Consider the following 16,527-nt stretch of genomic DNA (forward strand, 5'->3'; position numbering starts at 1 on the left):
AAAGCCGCAGGGAGAGATGATGTTTTTTCCCCTACAGATGAAAAATGTAACCTTGCGTGGTTTGTTTTTCCCAATTAAAAGTAGAAGAAAGCGAAGGGCAGGAGGTGAGTGATTCACAGCGAGGGACGACCGCGAAGGCACGTCGCCGGCGCCAGAGGGCATCTCCCCGTGGCGGGCAGGGCCGGCGCGCACGGCCCCAGGAGACAGCGGGCGAGGCCTGACCCGGCGGCTGGACACGGCGTGTGCACCTGGGCGGTGCCTCCTGCTGGGGGTACAGCGGGAAGACCGCAGCGGGGACAGGCTTTCTGCCGCAGGGACAGGTCACAGCCCAGGCCTGTCGGAGACGCCTTTACGGCTCACAGGCCCTCTCCGCTGGCTACCAGCCGCGCTCCGCGCCGGGCGTCCAGACACTACTGCAGCGTGTGTCTGTCTCTCTCTGAGTCGCACTTGTAAATAACTTATTTTTTAAATAGGTGATACTGAGTGTCAAACCCATCAAAAACTCTACACTTCAGATCTGCTCAGCTGACTCTATAAATGTTCTCTAAAAAAGGGCACCTGTAAACAAATACTGACGCTCCAGCTCATGACCACATGCAAGGGAGGTGGCGGGCAGCGCGCTGACATCTGTACCTAAAAGTGGGCGATGGCCAGGCAGGTGTGGCTGGGGTGCTCACGGAGCAATTCTCCAACCTGCACAGCTGCGAGTTCTCATTCAAAACACTGACAGAAAACAGGGACTGACGATGCTTCACGCACACTCAGAAGACGCAAGTGGAAAGTCCATCTCCCACTCCACGCCGACCTCGGCAACAGCGCCCGCTTGTCTGAGCCAGCCAGTCCCCACCCAGTGTGCCCAGCACACGCTGCCCTGCTTGGTGGTGATGAGGATAAACTCCAAAGAGCAGCAGCTAAGGACGCCGCGGCTCGCCTGCATCTCAGCCCGCGTGTCATGAAGTCTCTTCATGGCGCTGCGCGGTATCATCATCACCTCCTCTTTACAGATGAGGAGAGGGGCCCAGGGAGGTTAAGGGACTTGCCCAGAGCCCCCCCCACTGGCGGGGCTCTCTGTGAACATCGCCCAGGAGCAGCAGCCACTCCCGCGCCACGCCCCGGGCACAGACACCCAGTCATTGGCATGTGCTCCCGAAGAACGAGCACCCAGAGCCTTCGCTTTCCTGCTGCCGTGAGCAGCGCGGCCCCCCACAAAGCAGAGCTGCTTCCTGAGAATGTCGCAGGACTCGTGAGAGGGAGCTGCGGAGGCCAGAGAACAGGCCCCTCTCGACCTGGCGGTCACTGGCACACGTCTCTCCAGGGGGGCTGGGCCCCGCCCCGCGGCCACCGCAGAGACCCGGCAGCCCAGGGCCCGCCAGAGCCCGGGACTCGGCTACAGTCTGGCGGCTGGAATGGGCACTGCCTTCGAGGCGATGGGAGAGCGCATCCTTTATCGGTTTAAGTTCATCTCTGCTGACATTTCCTCAGACCAGACTCCCCACGCCCAGACTGTGCGTAAAGGGCCAGCTGACACGCAGGCCGAGGCCTCTTTCCCAGTGTTCTCACTGATGAGATACTGGAAAATACCAGTCACTGGCAAGACACTAACTCCTGCCCCAGAAGAAAAAAATGACAAAGACACAGGGGGCGTGGAGAGGCCACAGCGCGGAAGCTGGCAGGTTCACGGCCTAATCGCCCGAATCTCCCATGGCCCAGCCCTGTGGCGACAGACCCCAAGGCCGGGAAGGCTGGCCAGGCGGAGGGGGACACGGGCGCCATGCCCGTGTGCACAACACCGCGCGTGCGTGTGGGATGGACGAGTACACTCCAGGCGGAAGAAAGAATGGAGCACATGCAGCGCGGAGTCCCGTCCCTGCAGGCAGCGCGTGGGAGACGCGCGCCTGTTACACCTTCGCGAGGGCTTTGCGGGGTCCTGACGTCGAGAACGCTCCCCTCGCACAGGCGCCCTCCGGGAGGAACGTGCGCGGCTCAGCGCCTGTGTCTCTGTGCCTCGGGGCCACTGACGGGCTTGGGAGAAGAACAGGCTCAGCTGCTTTTTCTGCCCTAACTCGCCTGGGGTGGAAGCAAGGACAGCGCTAGGTCCCCTCAGGAGGCTCGCAGCTCCCGGCGGGCAGGCGACTCCGGGAGGACGCCCGCGGGCCTGCGGACAAGGGGTCCCAGGCTTGGTTTCGGTTTTACGGTGGTTGCTTTTTTAATTGTGATGAAATTGCAAGCTTGCGTCCTGGGACGAGAATTAAATGGCGGGGAGGCCGGACACTGTGGGTGGTCTCCCGCCGGGCGGGAACGAAGGGATGGGGACAGCGGCTCAGCGAGGACGGCCAGGGCCCTGGAGGAGGAAGCGGCCGCAGCGGCCGAGCCAGGCCCTTCTGAACTCGAGCCGGTCCCCAGGCCACCCAGCTAAAGGCTCGCTGCGTCCTGCCCAGAGCTTCCCAGAGCCAGGACAAGCACTGAGGCCGGCGGCCCAGCGTGGTGCGGGGCTGGGGGGTGCACAGGCCGGGCCTGCGCCCTGGAGCGGGGAGAGAGGGTGAGTTCAGGCTGCGGCCGCTGGGACTGACGCACAGAGCCTGTGTTTAGATCACAGAAATCCCAACCCAGGAGACGGCAGGAGGAGCCAACAGCCAGCTGCGACGTCCTGCCCACAGTGGACTGCGGAGGTGCGGAGGTGACGGCCTGGGCCAGCACCCCAACCCCTGGCTGAGGCGGGGAACAAAGTGGTGACGTCAGAGGGGAACAGACTCCTGAAGAAATCAGATGCACAGCCTTCCCACGGCGACACAGACATGCTCAGCGGGACGGCGGGCTCGGCCTGCGCGTGTGCGCCTGAGGTACGGGGCAAGGTGCAGCCACACATGGCACACGCCCGCGCGCGCGCGCACACACACAGGCCCGAGGACTCTGGGGAAACCCGAGTGAAATGGAAGGGCTGTACAAACGTGACTCACCTCGCTGTAACGGCATCCACAATTTTGCAGAACGCCCCGCTGGGGACACCGGCTGCGGGGGGGCCGCACCTCTCTGGACTATCTCTTACAACTACGTGGGAACCCACAGTGATCTCAACACGCCGGGCCTCCGGGGCTCGTTCTCGGGGGGTGTCCACCCTAGGCCCTGAGAGGCAGGTGGTACGTGTGGTGCCCCCGCCAGGCACCAGGCGTGTGCTGGGAGGGGTCCTGTTGGGGGTGCAGGGGCAGCCAGGGCCACTGCAAGCGGCTTCACACTGCAAGGGCTCAGCAGAGACCACGTCCACATGGCAATGCAGTTCCCATGGGGACGCAAGTGAGGTCGGGGTGGACAGTCAACTACGTGGCAGGGAGCGCTGTGCCTGCTCCCCATGCTCCCATGACCCGCCCCAACCAGGGCAGAGGGCAGCGGCGGACGCGGGAGTCCACACAGGTCAGCCCCAGGGCCGGAGAGCATGCAGAGGAGGCTGCCTCGGGGCGAGCAGCAGGCGGCGCAGAGAGACCGTGGCTAGGCAGCCACACTAGCTCTTCCCTCAGTCCGGGGTAGTGCTGAGTGGGGTGCGTGGACAGCAGGGAGGCGAGGGCTCGGGAGGCCAGCAGCTGGGTTGAGGGACTCCATGTGCCACCCGGAGGAGGGCCCCATGACACTGTGATGGGGCTCAGGAAGACAACCCCCCAACAGTGAGGGGGCACGCCAGGGAGACATACCAGGGGCCTCCAGTGCTGTGCCCCAGAGCTTCATAAACTGTGGGGGGCCCTGTGAAGCGTGGGAGGACTCCACAACTGCCCACACCAGACCATACACCAAGGATGGGTGCAGAGGACACAAGGGACAGTGCTGTGCCCCTTTGGGGGTAGGGTTCCCTGTGGGAGGCCCTGGGGGTGCCCAGGGAGCAGGGCACAAGCCCTTGCCCCAGACGGCTGCGAGGGAGCAGCTCCGAGGGGGAAACGGGCATGCTGGGTGGTGGTGCCCTGGCTTCCTGGGCATCAAAGGTCCGCACAGCCTCAGAAGGAAGCAGCGCTGGTCAGGTGTGGCCCGCAGGCACCCCGCCACACATGCGAGTCCACTGCATGGGCATCTGAGCCAGAGGGGCCCGTGGACACCACCAACAGGGAGAGTTGGGACCAGAAATGATGCTGACAGCCAGGCGCGGGGCTGCTTGGGGAGAGTGTCCCACCGTCGGGCAACGGACGCGCACACTGGAGGGGTTCACTCTGGGGCGTCTTCATTTTACCTCAACGTTTAGTCAAGCAGGAGCTGGGGCCAGCAGATGGCAGCGCCCGGGCCACGGGCAAGTCGCTGAGTCTGGAAACGCAGGCTCCCGGGAGACTGGGAGGCGCAGGGCTGGGCCGTGTGGGTCTGCTTGGGAGGACGGGCGGCTCCCTTGGCTGAGGCCCTTGCACCCGCCAGGTGCTGAGGGATGCTGACTCGGGGGGCTCGGGAGGGGCAAGCCGCCACATCCTCTCAAATGCCCACACAGCTCCAGAAGGCACGACTGGGGTCATTTGCTCCAAGAGGGGCAGGCTGAGGGGAGAGAGGGCGCAGGCTCTTTCCTACTTGAGTCTCACGGGAGCCCTCCCGGACCCCAGGCCCCACGAGGCCTCCAGCCTAAGCCCCACGGCCACCAAGATTGGGAAATGCCCAGGGCTCCGAGGCTCTCAGCTCTCAGCCCCGCCTGGGAGGCCAAGGGGATGGGCTGCTTTACACACCCTGCCCCCGCCCACCCTGCTCACCACGCCCACGAACTGCCCTCGGGGCCTCACCCATGGGGTCAGAGCTCCCCTGGAGCGCGGGTGTGGGGCACAGGTATTAAGAAACAAAGCCAGATATTTCAGGTTCCTATCGGGGACTAGAAATCCCGGCTACTGAAACTGGCCATAAAATAATCCAACGGCCCCTGCCAGTCTTGCCTTACTGCCAGCCTGGGCCGGGGCTTGGAGGTGCCCGCGCCCAGCGCCCGCCGCTTCTCTGCTGGGAGCCCCCGCCCGTGGGAAGGGGTGGGGAGGGGCCCCAGGTGAGCGTTTCCCGAACGGCCTCATTCAGGTCCCCCCTTGCTACTTCCCTTGAAACCAGCTTGCTTCAATGTGCCCCCTGCATCTCAGGCACCTGCTCCTGCTCCCGGGCACGGGGAGAGGCTGCACGCGGCGCAGCAGCGCGCCCGGGGAGCGCCCGGGGCAGCTCGGCGGCGACCAGGTCTGCTGCAGGTGGAGCGGCCCACTGGAGACGGGGCGCAGGCGGGGCGTCCCCGCGGGCTGGGAAGGAGAACAGCCGCCTGGCTCATCGAGAGGGACCCCATCCCGTCGGTGGGGACTCGGAGGAGTCTGGCGTCCCCGAGCGCGGAGGCGGGGCCCCGGGGCGGGGCGGGTGGCGCAGCCCATCCCTGGCAGCAGTGAGGCGCGCCTTCCTGCTCCCCCGGCCGCACCGAGCGCTGAGACCGCAGGCCGCCCAGGGCAGACCTCCCGGAGCCCCCGGGGCAGTGTGGCGGCTTCCAGGAGGGCAACGCCGGCAGGCGGCCGAGGGGCACCCCTGGGCACTCGGGAGGAAGCCTGGGTTGGCCTACGCGCTGGGCGCTCCTGAACACGTCACCGATATTCAAAAGGGAGCCGGGGCCAGTCACGCAGCTCTCTGCAGAGGCATCGCCCTCTCATCCCGCCACCCCTTCAAACATCTACTAGGCCTCCAGCATCAGGCCGGGCCCGGAGCACAACAGCGAGCCCCGCCACTCGGGGGTGCAGCGCCGTGTCAGGAGTGGGTGAGGAGAGGGCGAGGAGACGGGCGGGCGGATGGGCAGCGCTGCCCCTGCCCCGCCAACACCCAGATTCCCGCCCACCTGTGTGACCAGCGCAGGCGGCCATGCCCCACCCGCCCTCCGCGGGGGGCTGCAGGGGTGACGGCCCACGCAGGCGTCCGCCCGCATTGCAGGGACTGCTTCGGGAGCTCCCGAAAGCCCAGCTGTTACAGTCCCAACGCCCAGGGCCCAGGGCTGGGGAACTGGGCAGGACAGAGGAGGGAGGGGCCACCGGCCTGCGGGGGTGGGGGCCCGGCAGGGGCCCTGGCGGCAGGGCTGGCTGGGCTGCTGCCTCGACAGGGAAGGCGTCCCCTACACGGCAGGACGTCTGTGGTCCCACATGCTGTCCTCGCCCCCCAGCACCGCCCACCAGGGGGGAGACACCCCTGTCCCCTCGGAGCTCCGGGCCCCTTGCTCTCTGGGCTTTCAGATGTCCCAGCCTCCACCACCCGCCTGTGAGATGGGCATAAAACACCCACCCACGGGGTCCTTGGCATGGGGGTGGATCCAAGCGAGGCTCCCCACCGGGGCTGGAGCTCTGGACACGCCACGTGGGCTATGGGCATCCGTGAGGCTGGTGATTTATAGCAACAAGGGGGAGCTGTAATTACGTAAAACAAGCAACTGAAATGTGTGTTTTAATTCAAGATTTGAATTTTTCCAGAGTTTCGTCAGCTGCGTGCGGACACAGCAGCCTGGAGGAGGCATGTTCTCAGCTCAGAACCCGCTGGGCACAGACAGTTCATTCTCTGTCTGGCCGTGGGACCTAGGCTGAGGTGGGCACACGGGCTCCTCCGCTGTCCTGCCCCAGGCCCTCCCAGCGAAGGGGATGGAGCGGAGGGCAGCACCTTGGAGACGTGCTTGGTGTCAGCGAGAACCAAGCCCAGAGCCCGAGCAGAGCAGGCAGCCTGCACTAGCTGGAGATGGTGCCTCCTCACAGAGGCGGTGGCCCCAGGCCTGACGCAGGGCCCCCCTCCCCACGTCAGCATCCTCAGGGCATGTGGGTGACAAAGCCACCCCCTAACACATACACACTGACCATCTGGAAGCCAGGGCGCACCCAGACCGACATCTCTGAACCTCCAGGGCGGGTGGCATCTGGGGGGCACAAGCTTCAGGGCTCAGAGGGACAGTGAGACTGGGAGGCACTGGGGAAGGGGAGGCTGGGGGAGGGGGAGGCTGGGGGGCACACGGCACATGAGGTGACAGGTGAAGGGAGGGGGCCAGGTCCCTGCTGACCCCCCCACCTCCCTTTCTCCTGCTGCGCCCCGTCGCCTTCCTCGCCTGCCTGCAGCGCCCCAGCCACAGAGCAAAGGGCTGCTCCGCGCAGGGAGGGAAGGGCGCTCCTGGGCCGGCGCGGGTGGGGGGGTGCTGGGGCGGCAGCGGGTTGGGGTCAAGCTGCAGGACCTGTCTCTCCAGGAGGGAGCCTGGCCGCGTTCAGGCAGACGGCGGGGTGGGGCCCTGTGCTCCCGGCTGGGTGTGCACGCAAGTCCGTGCACTGGGAAGACACGAGAGCGAATCAAACACCTACTTGCATTTCTGAAACCCTCGGCCTCCGGGACAGGGGCTGGAGGCTCCAGGGTCACATCGAGGTGACCACAGGACCAAGGAGTCTTCGGCATCTCCCTCGCCCACGCTTGCCCTCCAGCTATGGGGGGAGGGGTCTGACGGCCCCCTTAGGGCCCCGCTGCCTGCCAGAAGCCCGCCCCAGGGGCAAGTCTCAGCACACTGTCAACCGCCTTCCTTTTCACAGAAGGGGAGCACACAGCCCAGAGACAGTCAGGCCTGTGGGCACCGCGGGAGAGGTAAGAGGCGCCCCGGCCCGCCCTGAACTGCCCGGGGCGCAGATGTGGGGCCCCCACGTACTCCAATCCGCCTGCCAAGGCGGTGGGACTCAGTAATCCAAGCAATTGTTTTCGTTTGCACCGGGACACCTGGCATCCTGTAAATAAAACTGAAAACATAAACACGGCAAGTCGCCCGAGAGGCTGTAGGTGTGGGGGCCGCGCGACACATACGCCGCGTCCGGGCGGCGGGGCTTGCGGTCTTATGGGGAGACGCCAGAACATCGGGGGCGCTCGTGTGAGAACTGGTACGGACAGTCTCACAGACGTCGGCTTTCATTTCACACACGGAGAGAAAAAGGAACACAGAGGCGGAGGCCTCGCCCTTTTCATGAGAACACAGACCTCCGGCACACCAGACACCTAACAGCAGCTTTAAAATGCTCTTCGGAAGACATTTGTAGTGGAGACATGTTCGACGAGCTTCATCTAACAACGCTCGATTTGACGCAGGCCTCCGAGGCCGGGTCTGCCGGGGCCACAGAACAGTCCCCTCGGCCTCTCCTTTTGCTGCGAGGTTGATCCCGGAGACAGGGCAAGTCCTCCGAGTTGCAGACATCTCTGGAGAAGGAAACTGGGCTGTAAAAAGCCTGCCTTGAGGCTGCTTTTATAATGTTTATATTGCTCACCCTCAGATCCGTCTGACTGAAGACAGCATTTGAAAGTCTCCTAGTCAGAGAATCATAGGAGATTTTTTTTTTAAGTAGAACGTAAAGAAATCCCCAAGTTGATGATCTTTCTAGACGAATTCGCTGTCTGCTTTCCTTCCATCCAGGGGTCTTTATAACGCTCACGTACGCCAAATGGACGGCCATCCATCAGGAGCCAGGCGAGGGGCGACTTCCCCTTCTTACTCCAGTCTTTTACAAGAGGGAACATGCTTTCATTCCCACTGGCGCTGTGGTCATTGCACAAGGATCGTCAGGCTATTATCATTACTGTTATTACCATTTACTAGCATGATATTAAAATTTATTTTTGAGATTTTCTCTTTGTGCACTGCCCTTGAAAGTCCACCTCGCAGTCCTGACCCCTGTCCCGGTGTCCTGCAGGTCAGTGCAGCCCTCTGACAGCTCCCCATCCCGCCCAGGGTGAGTGGCCGGGGGCGGAAGGGCCCTTGTCTGTCCGTTATCTGGGAGACTGCTACGGAGGGGCTCTACTCCCAGCCTGGGAGGGGGCGCTGGGTGAAAGGAGCATTTATTAGCGCGAGCCAGCGCCTGGTTTATGGGCCTGGCGGTGCAGGCTTCGTCTTGGCCTGAAGTGTTTACCGGGTGGTGATTTACGCCCTCCAGGTGTTCACTTGGGAAACATCTCAGCCCCAAGATGACACGGGGATTGCCCTGGGATTTGCAGACTGCAGCGGTTTTCTGTTCCTAACTTAGGCCCTGGGGCCAAAGAGACATTTAAAAAAAAAAAAAGTGCGAGCCCAAAGTGGCTGTCTCCGGTGATTTCACACAGGAGGGCTGGGACCTCACAACCCAACCCCGCAAGCTGCCGGCTGCGGGCAATTCACTGTCCGAGAGGGACACTGCCTGTCGCTTTTGCGCCCGGCCTCCTGGAAGCCGCAGAGAAGTTGGCCAGGTCCTCTCGACTCTTTCGAACTGTCTGGTATTTCTAAAGGGCCCGGAAAAGCAGTCTGTTCTGACCCCAGGACCGGTTCTTGGGTCTCACAGACACATTCTGGAGGAGGGATGAGGGGCCGGAGCTGCCCGGCTCCCTGCGGGCCAGCCTCACAGGGCTCACACTTGCACACTTTCTGCTGTCTCTGCTCACGTTTCAAGCCAGGCGGCACTGACCCTGTCTTGTCACAGGCTGTCGCACCGCAGGGCCTGCCACCTACTTGAAGGACAAGCTCCGAGAATTTTGCTTCCCAAGCTACACATATTCACAGCGTCGTTTTATCGTCCCTCTCCCCTGGGGCAGGCCTTAGACATGAACCACATCCTGTACTCTTGTGCTGGCCTTCACTCCAGCCACTTTCAGGAACTCTGAAGAGAAAGAAAAAAATGTGCTTTTAACTCATACATATATATTATTTTTTGAGAATGCTTGTAGGGAAATCGAGAATGAATCTGTTCTGCTTTCATTTTCACTGACACCTTTCAACTGGCGCAGAGGACGCCGTGCTGAGCTCAAGAGCGCTGTCAACGCGGCAGGTTCTGTGAGGACTCGTCTCCAAGAGCAGGCATTTGCTCCACCACTGCAGGCATGAGGCGCTCGGGGAGACACAGGCAGGTAGCGGGAAGAGGCCTGCGGTCCAGGGCCAGCACTTGATCCACACCTTCCTGCTCTGGCCGCTGTGTTCAAAGCAGTCTTTTCAGCCACTGGCTCGCACGGGAGCACCTCACTTACGAAGCATCCAAATTTCCCCTGTCTGTGCTTCTTTTTCCCCGGATTATGAAGAAAGAAGCCTCGCGACGGAGAGAAGTACGCTGCTTGTGTACGAAGCAGGGTGACATTTCACCAGCTGCGGCAGCTTAAGAGAGGAAAAAAGCCCGAGCAATGAAACAAAAGCTTCCTCTGGAAGCTGAGGTGGCAGCCCTGGGGGCCGGGGGCAGGGGCTCCAGGCTCTCCTGCACTCACAGGCCGGCGTGAGGAGAACCGCGGAAAATGCCACCCCGACCTCTCCCCGCCTCAGCTCTGCTCTCCTCCAGGGCGTGCGGCTGCGGAGCACACCTCAGCAGCCCCGCTCGCGCACAGCCCCCGAGCTACAGCCCTCGAGCTGTCTGCGGCCGCGTCAGTTTTCCAGAACTGCCGACAAGCGAAGGGTCCTCACGCACACCCGGCACCAAGGCAGCGGCGCGCAGTGTAACGAAACCGCCAAAGCCATTTATTTTAACCTTCCCTGGAAACGTCCCAGAGAGCAGGTGACAACTGGAAAAAAATTTTTTTTTGAGTCTCAATAACAAGGATAAAAATGAATGCGGTCCGAACATTTCAAATGGGAGCGTCAGCAGGGTCTGGTAAGCGGCTAAACAGATTAGTGGCCTTACTTTTTAACATATAAACATCTGAAACCCGTTTCCTGTTTAAGAAGGAAAAAAAAGTCTAGGTGGATGACCTCGGGCACTTTTTTTTGATTAACAAACGTGAATTGTACGTCCCGGGGAAAACGGCACGCACTTGGTGGTCTCTCTACGGTCTGTATATGGGAGAGCGGGAAAAAAATACAAAAATAAACGTTACCTTCCCACCTTCAGGGCGGGCAGTGCCATTTCCACGGCGGCGCCCGGGGCTCTGGCAAATGTAACTGCTGTCACCGCGGCCGCTTGCCTCCGCCGGGCCCGAAGGAAAACATTCCCCGCATTCCTGCCTGCCGGTCCCCTCTCCCGGCCCTGGGCCCGGCCTGCCGACGGTGCCGCCCGGCCTGCGGCAGAGGACACGGCTCACCTAAGCCCGCGCCGGCCCGGCCGCCGCAGGAAAACCCAGCCCACCCTGGAGCCTCCACCCCAAGGACGCCAAAGTTGATTCCCAAGCCGAAAGAGGAAGCACCAGCTGCAGTGTGTTCAGCCGACCAGAGCTTAGCGGTTCTGGCACATTCTGACAAGATACATTTTATAGGGTTTGTGCTAAAACTTGATATTGGAAGTTGGGATTCCAATTTACATCTTGACCGATAACAAGAGCAGCTGGGCCCTGTAGGAAATGCGTGTATTGCTGCCCTGACGAGTCCCACAACGGAGGCGATTTACAGCAGACGCCTCGCAAGGGCGGCACAGGCTGCGCACAGCACCGTCGCTTCCGCGGTTCGGCCTGGGGTAAGGCACGTCGCCGGTGCCACCGGGGTTTGGGGTTGGGACTATCAGATACGGGGGAACGTCAAACCCTGAAAGCGGGCCTCTCCCCTGCTTTCATTCACACAGTGTCAAGAGGCTTTTTAAATGTCATTTCTGTACAGAAAACAAACGAGGCTGCACCACGGCCGTGTTTCCAGCCCTCCGGGGAAGTCTGCAGGACACAGCTCTCCCGGGCCCTCCAGGGGAGCCGGGCATGGCCTCTGCCTCGGGAGGCGGCCGCGCCTCTGCTCAGCAGCTCTGCTGCAAGCGTGGCCGTCCCGGCCGGGGCCAGCGGCACGGCAGCCCCGTCTCCCAGAGGCGAGCACGCCCCAGCTGCTCCCAGTGCGGCGCCCGGGCTGGCCGAGCAGGGGCTCTACTGGCGCGCAGACGGGATCCCTACTGCAGCCCGACCCTGGAAACGACCGCGCGGTCCTGCCGGAGGCTGGTGAGAACGCCGCGACCTCCTTATCTCATCCGCTCCAAGAGCTGAAGCTGGACGAAAGAGACAAGACCCCCGTTAGCAGAGCCAAGCGGGCCGCACCGCCCGCACACACAGGAGGACCCGGGCTCCCCAGGGGCGTTTTCTCTGGTTTTTTGGAAGGCGGATCTGGGGTTGATGAGAACAAGCCCAGCGGGGTGGCGGCAGGGAGAGTGCTCCGTCCCGGGCCCCATCCCGCACCCGGGAATGGCAGCCCCCCGCCCCCCGCCACAGGTCAGAGGGACACACGCCCCAGCCCTCAGGTCTGTTGAACCAGGGATGCCAAATTAAACTGGGCAAGAGGCAATCTTAGTTCCTTTGTTCTTAGCTCCAACTTGAACGTCACAGCTCCTTGGCAAACACAATTTTAAAAAATAACTTCCCATCCAGCCTCTCCCTTCTCTGCTCCTTCGGAAAGTGGCTTCAGCCTAAATGGAAGGCGATTTCCTTTTCTGGTGTCACAAGAGGGCCAGCAGGCTTCCCGTAGTTTCTTGCCCAGCCCTGCTGCCGAGAGCAGCAATTACCCAGGCTGACCCCTGCAGACTGCCGCAGTGGACAGGCTGGACTTTAGGGTGGGGACACCGTGGTGCAGAGCGCGCAGAGCCCTCGCGAGGGAGTCCGTGTTTGACGTGGGACACGCGGGTTGAGGCTTCTACAGACACTTGAGAATGAAACGGCAGCCCCCCCACCGCCTTGCCTAGCCACCCCCACCCCCGGCCCCCGCTGCCTGTGTTGACCATCTCTGTCCACACCTGACATGCGCAGACAGGGAGGGAAAGGAAGGCCAATTCCAAAGAGACAAGACGGGCGGCCGGGGGTCCCCATGTTAGCTGCATTAGTAGCAGCCCACTAATTTACAGGGGTGCCAGGCGTCCCTTGCTGTGACGTCACCTCTCAGGCAGAGTTAATTTGAACCCCACACCAACCATGGGAGGCAGGTACTCTGGTCACCTTCATTTTTGTCATTGGGGAACTGGGGCAGAGAGTGGCGGGTCAATGTGTGAAAAGCAGCCCACTGGAAGGTGACAGAGTCAGTGCCCAGGGCCACAGCCAGGCCACCAGCCAGCAGAGGTGACCCAGCCTCGCAGGGCTACCAGGTCAGACCCCGGTACCCGCTTGAGCCCAGTGGCTCACCGGAGGAGGGAAGGAAAGGCCTGACTCCCCAGGGAGCAGCTTCAGGAGGCCAGAACAAGAGCAGGCAAGTGCTGCGCAGTGACGGCGCCGACCAACTCCAGGACCTCCCCACACCACCTCACCCCACCGCCGAGCGGGCCACGGACAGCCAGGTACCCAGGGAGCCAGTGGGGACCTCGGCCATGTTCTTAACACCAGGAGAGCGAGGGTCTCAGGGCGCAGGTGTGGTCCCACATTGGCCAGAACGCAGGGGCTGACCAGCGTCCACCCCACGGAAGCCCTGTGTGGCGGGGAGGCCCAACAGGCTGAGGGACCCCCAGCCTCCCACCGGCCATCCCCTGCTTTCTGTAGTGTCTGACTGAGCAGAAGCCCCCCGGGGAGCCCCTGCTCTCTCTCAGCCTGGGCCCTGACCTGCAAACAGCAAGTTGACAGCTAAGCTGAGCCACAGGAGCAACCAACAGCCCAGGCCCCCGACAGTGAAGGGCAGCGCACACGGCGAGTCACGGGTGGGAGCACACGTAACGCAGACCATAAAGGAAAATGCCTGAGGGTGTCAGGAGCAAAAACTCATTCTCCAACCGTGGGAGCACCCCCAGCGCCCCCCGACCAGGGCAAGCGCTCTCTTGCTCCACGCTCCAGAACATGCCCAGGCTGTGTCCGCTGCTCCCATCAGAGGCGCGGGGTGCAGTGGGGCCAGGAGGGTCAGTTCGTGATGCTGCCGACCTGGGCGAGTGGCTTGGGACACCGTCTCCAGACACGCCTGTAGCTCAGCTTGTGCCCGGCTCTGCCATGCGGAGGAGGTGGGCCCGACCTTGAGTACACCGTGGGGTGGACTTCCCCGTGGCCCTATCGCGCTGTCTGGCCAGGGACAGTGCGGCGGGTCTGACCTGGGCTTCTGGCTCAGCCTGGGTGTGGCCCCCACGAGCGGGAGGCCAGGCGGCACTGAGCACCGCCTGAAATTGAGCCTGAGAGATGGGAGTGTTTAGATACATTGGAAAACAGGGTGCATACAAGTGAGCCTCACTACTGGGACCCGAGATGTTCGCAGGAAGGGTTCAGACCATGACAGACTGTCCCCAGGGGCAGCTCTCACAGGACGAGGGACCCTGCCATTGGCCCCAAGGCGTGGGGGGGGGGTCACAGGCCACGGCGCGGAGTACAGGCTGGGCGGGGCGGGCTCAGGGCACCCCAGGGCGAATCGCATGTCTCCATTGGGAGCGTGCATGCGTGTAAGACAAGCCAGGCTGCAAGTGAAGACTTGTGCTCTGCCTGCACTTTCCCGGATGCAAGTGAAACTTCAGCACCAAGAACGATAACCCTGCCCAGCACGGATTCGCCTCTGACCAAACCCCAGGACAGAGGAGCCTCTACGGATCACTGGGAAGCTGCAGCCATCACAGACGGAAAGAGGGAAGACATGACCCCAAGGAGGAAAGTCACAGGGGCTGTCACACAAGGTGAATGGGGCACAAGCCCCAGGACTAGGCTCGCGGAGAGGTCTCCTCCGGCCCCGGCTCAGTGCTGCTCTGCGGTCGGCGCCCGCGGGCGGGGGGCAGCGCCATCGCCTGTCGGGGCGGCGTCCTGTGCTCTGGGCTGCAGGAAGTGCCGAAGCTGCCTAAGGACCGGGAAAGCACGTTTCCTCTAAGCGTGGGCGTGCAGAGGCTTTACGTGGACACAGGAGGCTCCGTGAAGGAGACAGGATGGGTTAGGCCGAGGCCCTACAAGGCCCCAGGGAAGGGCCCGTTGTCCCAGGTGATCTGAGCGCAGGTGTGTCTCCTGCCGTTCGTGCCAGTTCAGAGGCAGTGTGCAGAGGCGCCCCGAAGGTCAGGCCCTCTCTCTGTCCCAGCCCTGCACCATGGCCCCTCCTGCCCCGCCCCCCCACTCTCCCCATGTCATCTCCCCACACAGGGTGGTGGTGCTGTCATCCCTGCTCACACCTGACACCTACAGGGGTCCCAGCGTGTCACTAATAATTACAGTGGCACAGTGGGCAAAACCCAGACAGGCAACCTGGGCCCCTGGGATGCAGCCTCGAGCTACTGCAGCCCACTGGTCAGGCCCCCCGCTGACCTTCACCATGGGCTCTGCCTGGGGCACAGCAGATGGACACTCTTGGCAAGTGGGTGAGGGAGCAGGCGGGTGAAGGAAGGTCGCCAGTGGCCTTAAAAAGGGAAGGCAGCGGCCACAAGTCTGCTGGGGCCAGCACACACAGGCGTCTGAGGAGGTGTCGGCGCTAACGGGCTTTGACTCTGGGAGCTGCCCCCACTTGAGAGAAATGAGGCCTCTGGACAGTGACGGCCTCACTCTGGGTTGACATAACAGGCATAGCAGGCTCAGACTCTAAACAGGCCCTGGGTGCCACTGAAGATACAGGCCGGGGGATGCGTCCTGGGGCAGGAGTCCGCGGGTGCATCACAGAAGTGGAACTCGCATTAGTGGGGTGAGCCCCCCAGGAGGCGCTGTCCAGGAACCTGGGCAGGGTGAATGGCTCATGGCCCCAGTGCCCTTCGGCCAGGCTCCGCTTATAGGGAGCAAACCACACGCAGTGCACACAGCAGCTCTGGGCTGCAGGAGTCGGACGTGCCTGAGCCAACAGGCTCCTTATGAGCTAGGGGGTGCAGAGCTGCCCTCTCCCTGTCCCCCCCGAGCCCCATCATTTGCTTTGTGGAGCCAAAATGGCCCCCGCTGCGCGCGTTTTGTGTGGTGACACTGGAGATGCAGGTGATAGCCCAGGAGGAGCGGCCTGGCCCTCGTCTTGTTTTTATTGTGGCGCGTTGTGATCAGGCTGGACGGTGAAGCCGTGTCTCTGAAGCTGGCGTAGGTGGCCTATGTCATACCAATGCTATTTCCTTTTATTATAAATAGGAATTTTGCTCAAAGGGGTACAGCCTCGTGCCCCTCAGCTGCTTTGTACTTTAATCAGGGCTTTCCTGCTGAAAATGTTTATCTTCCAGCAAAGAGGTGCTAATTTTATCTTGCACAAGTGGATATCTGCTTACGTCCCTCCTCCCTTCGAGAAAGATAACCGCAGCGTATTATGTCATGTAAATACAGCATCCTTCGAGATCAAAAGGCATAATGTACACATCTGCCAGCGTGATGGAGCGGCCATTGGCGGCCCCTTCCGCCCGCGTGCATGGGCTCCATTGATAGACGCACTTGGCCCTTTCTGTGAAAGAAAACTCCCAAGCGCTGTTTGTGCCAGCTGATTTTGGCGATATTGGGAGGTTTTGAAAGGAGACTCCAAAATAGATATGCCCTTCTCACCCCCTGTGTAAGCCCTCGCCACAGGAAATGGCCCAAGTTCACAATGTTGTCATGGAAGCAGCGCGGGACTAGATAAGAAGTATGTTCTCTGCGGTGACGTTTCAATGTTTAAACCACAGTCAAAATGATCCATCGCCAAACCCCACCTGAGCGCATTTGTCTCTGCCGCGGTCCCACTTCCAGTCCCTGCTCAGGGCTTCGCCCACTCTTCTAAGAGAGGGAGCCTCCCCGCCAGTGCCCACAGCGTGCACACTCGTGTGCACG

General features: G+C 62.0%; 1 long non-coding RNA gene across 1 annotated transcript in view; it reads right to left on the bottom strand.

The window, feature by feature from the left end:
- Positions 1-16,527, bottom strand: part of LOC119248876 (uncharacterized) — a 191,034-nt gene that overhangs the window by 71,178 nt on the left and 103,329 nt on the right. The window lies entirely within an intron of this gene.

Source organism: Talpa occidentalis, unplaced genomic scaffold, assembly GCF_014898055.3.
Source record: "Talpa occidentalis isolate TD23 unplaced genomic scaffold, MPIMG_talOcc4v2.1 talOcc4.17, whole genome shotgun sequence".
Taxonomy (NCBI): domain Eukaryota; kingdom Metazoa; phylum Chordata; class Mammalia; order Eulipotyphla; family Talpidae; genus Talpa; species Talpa occidentalis.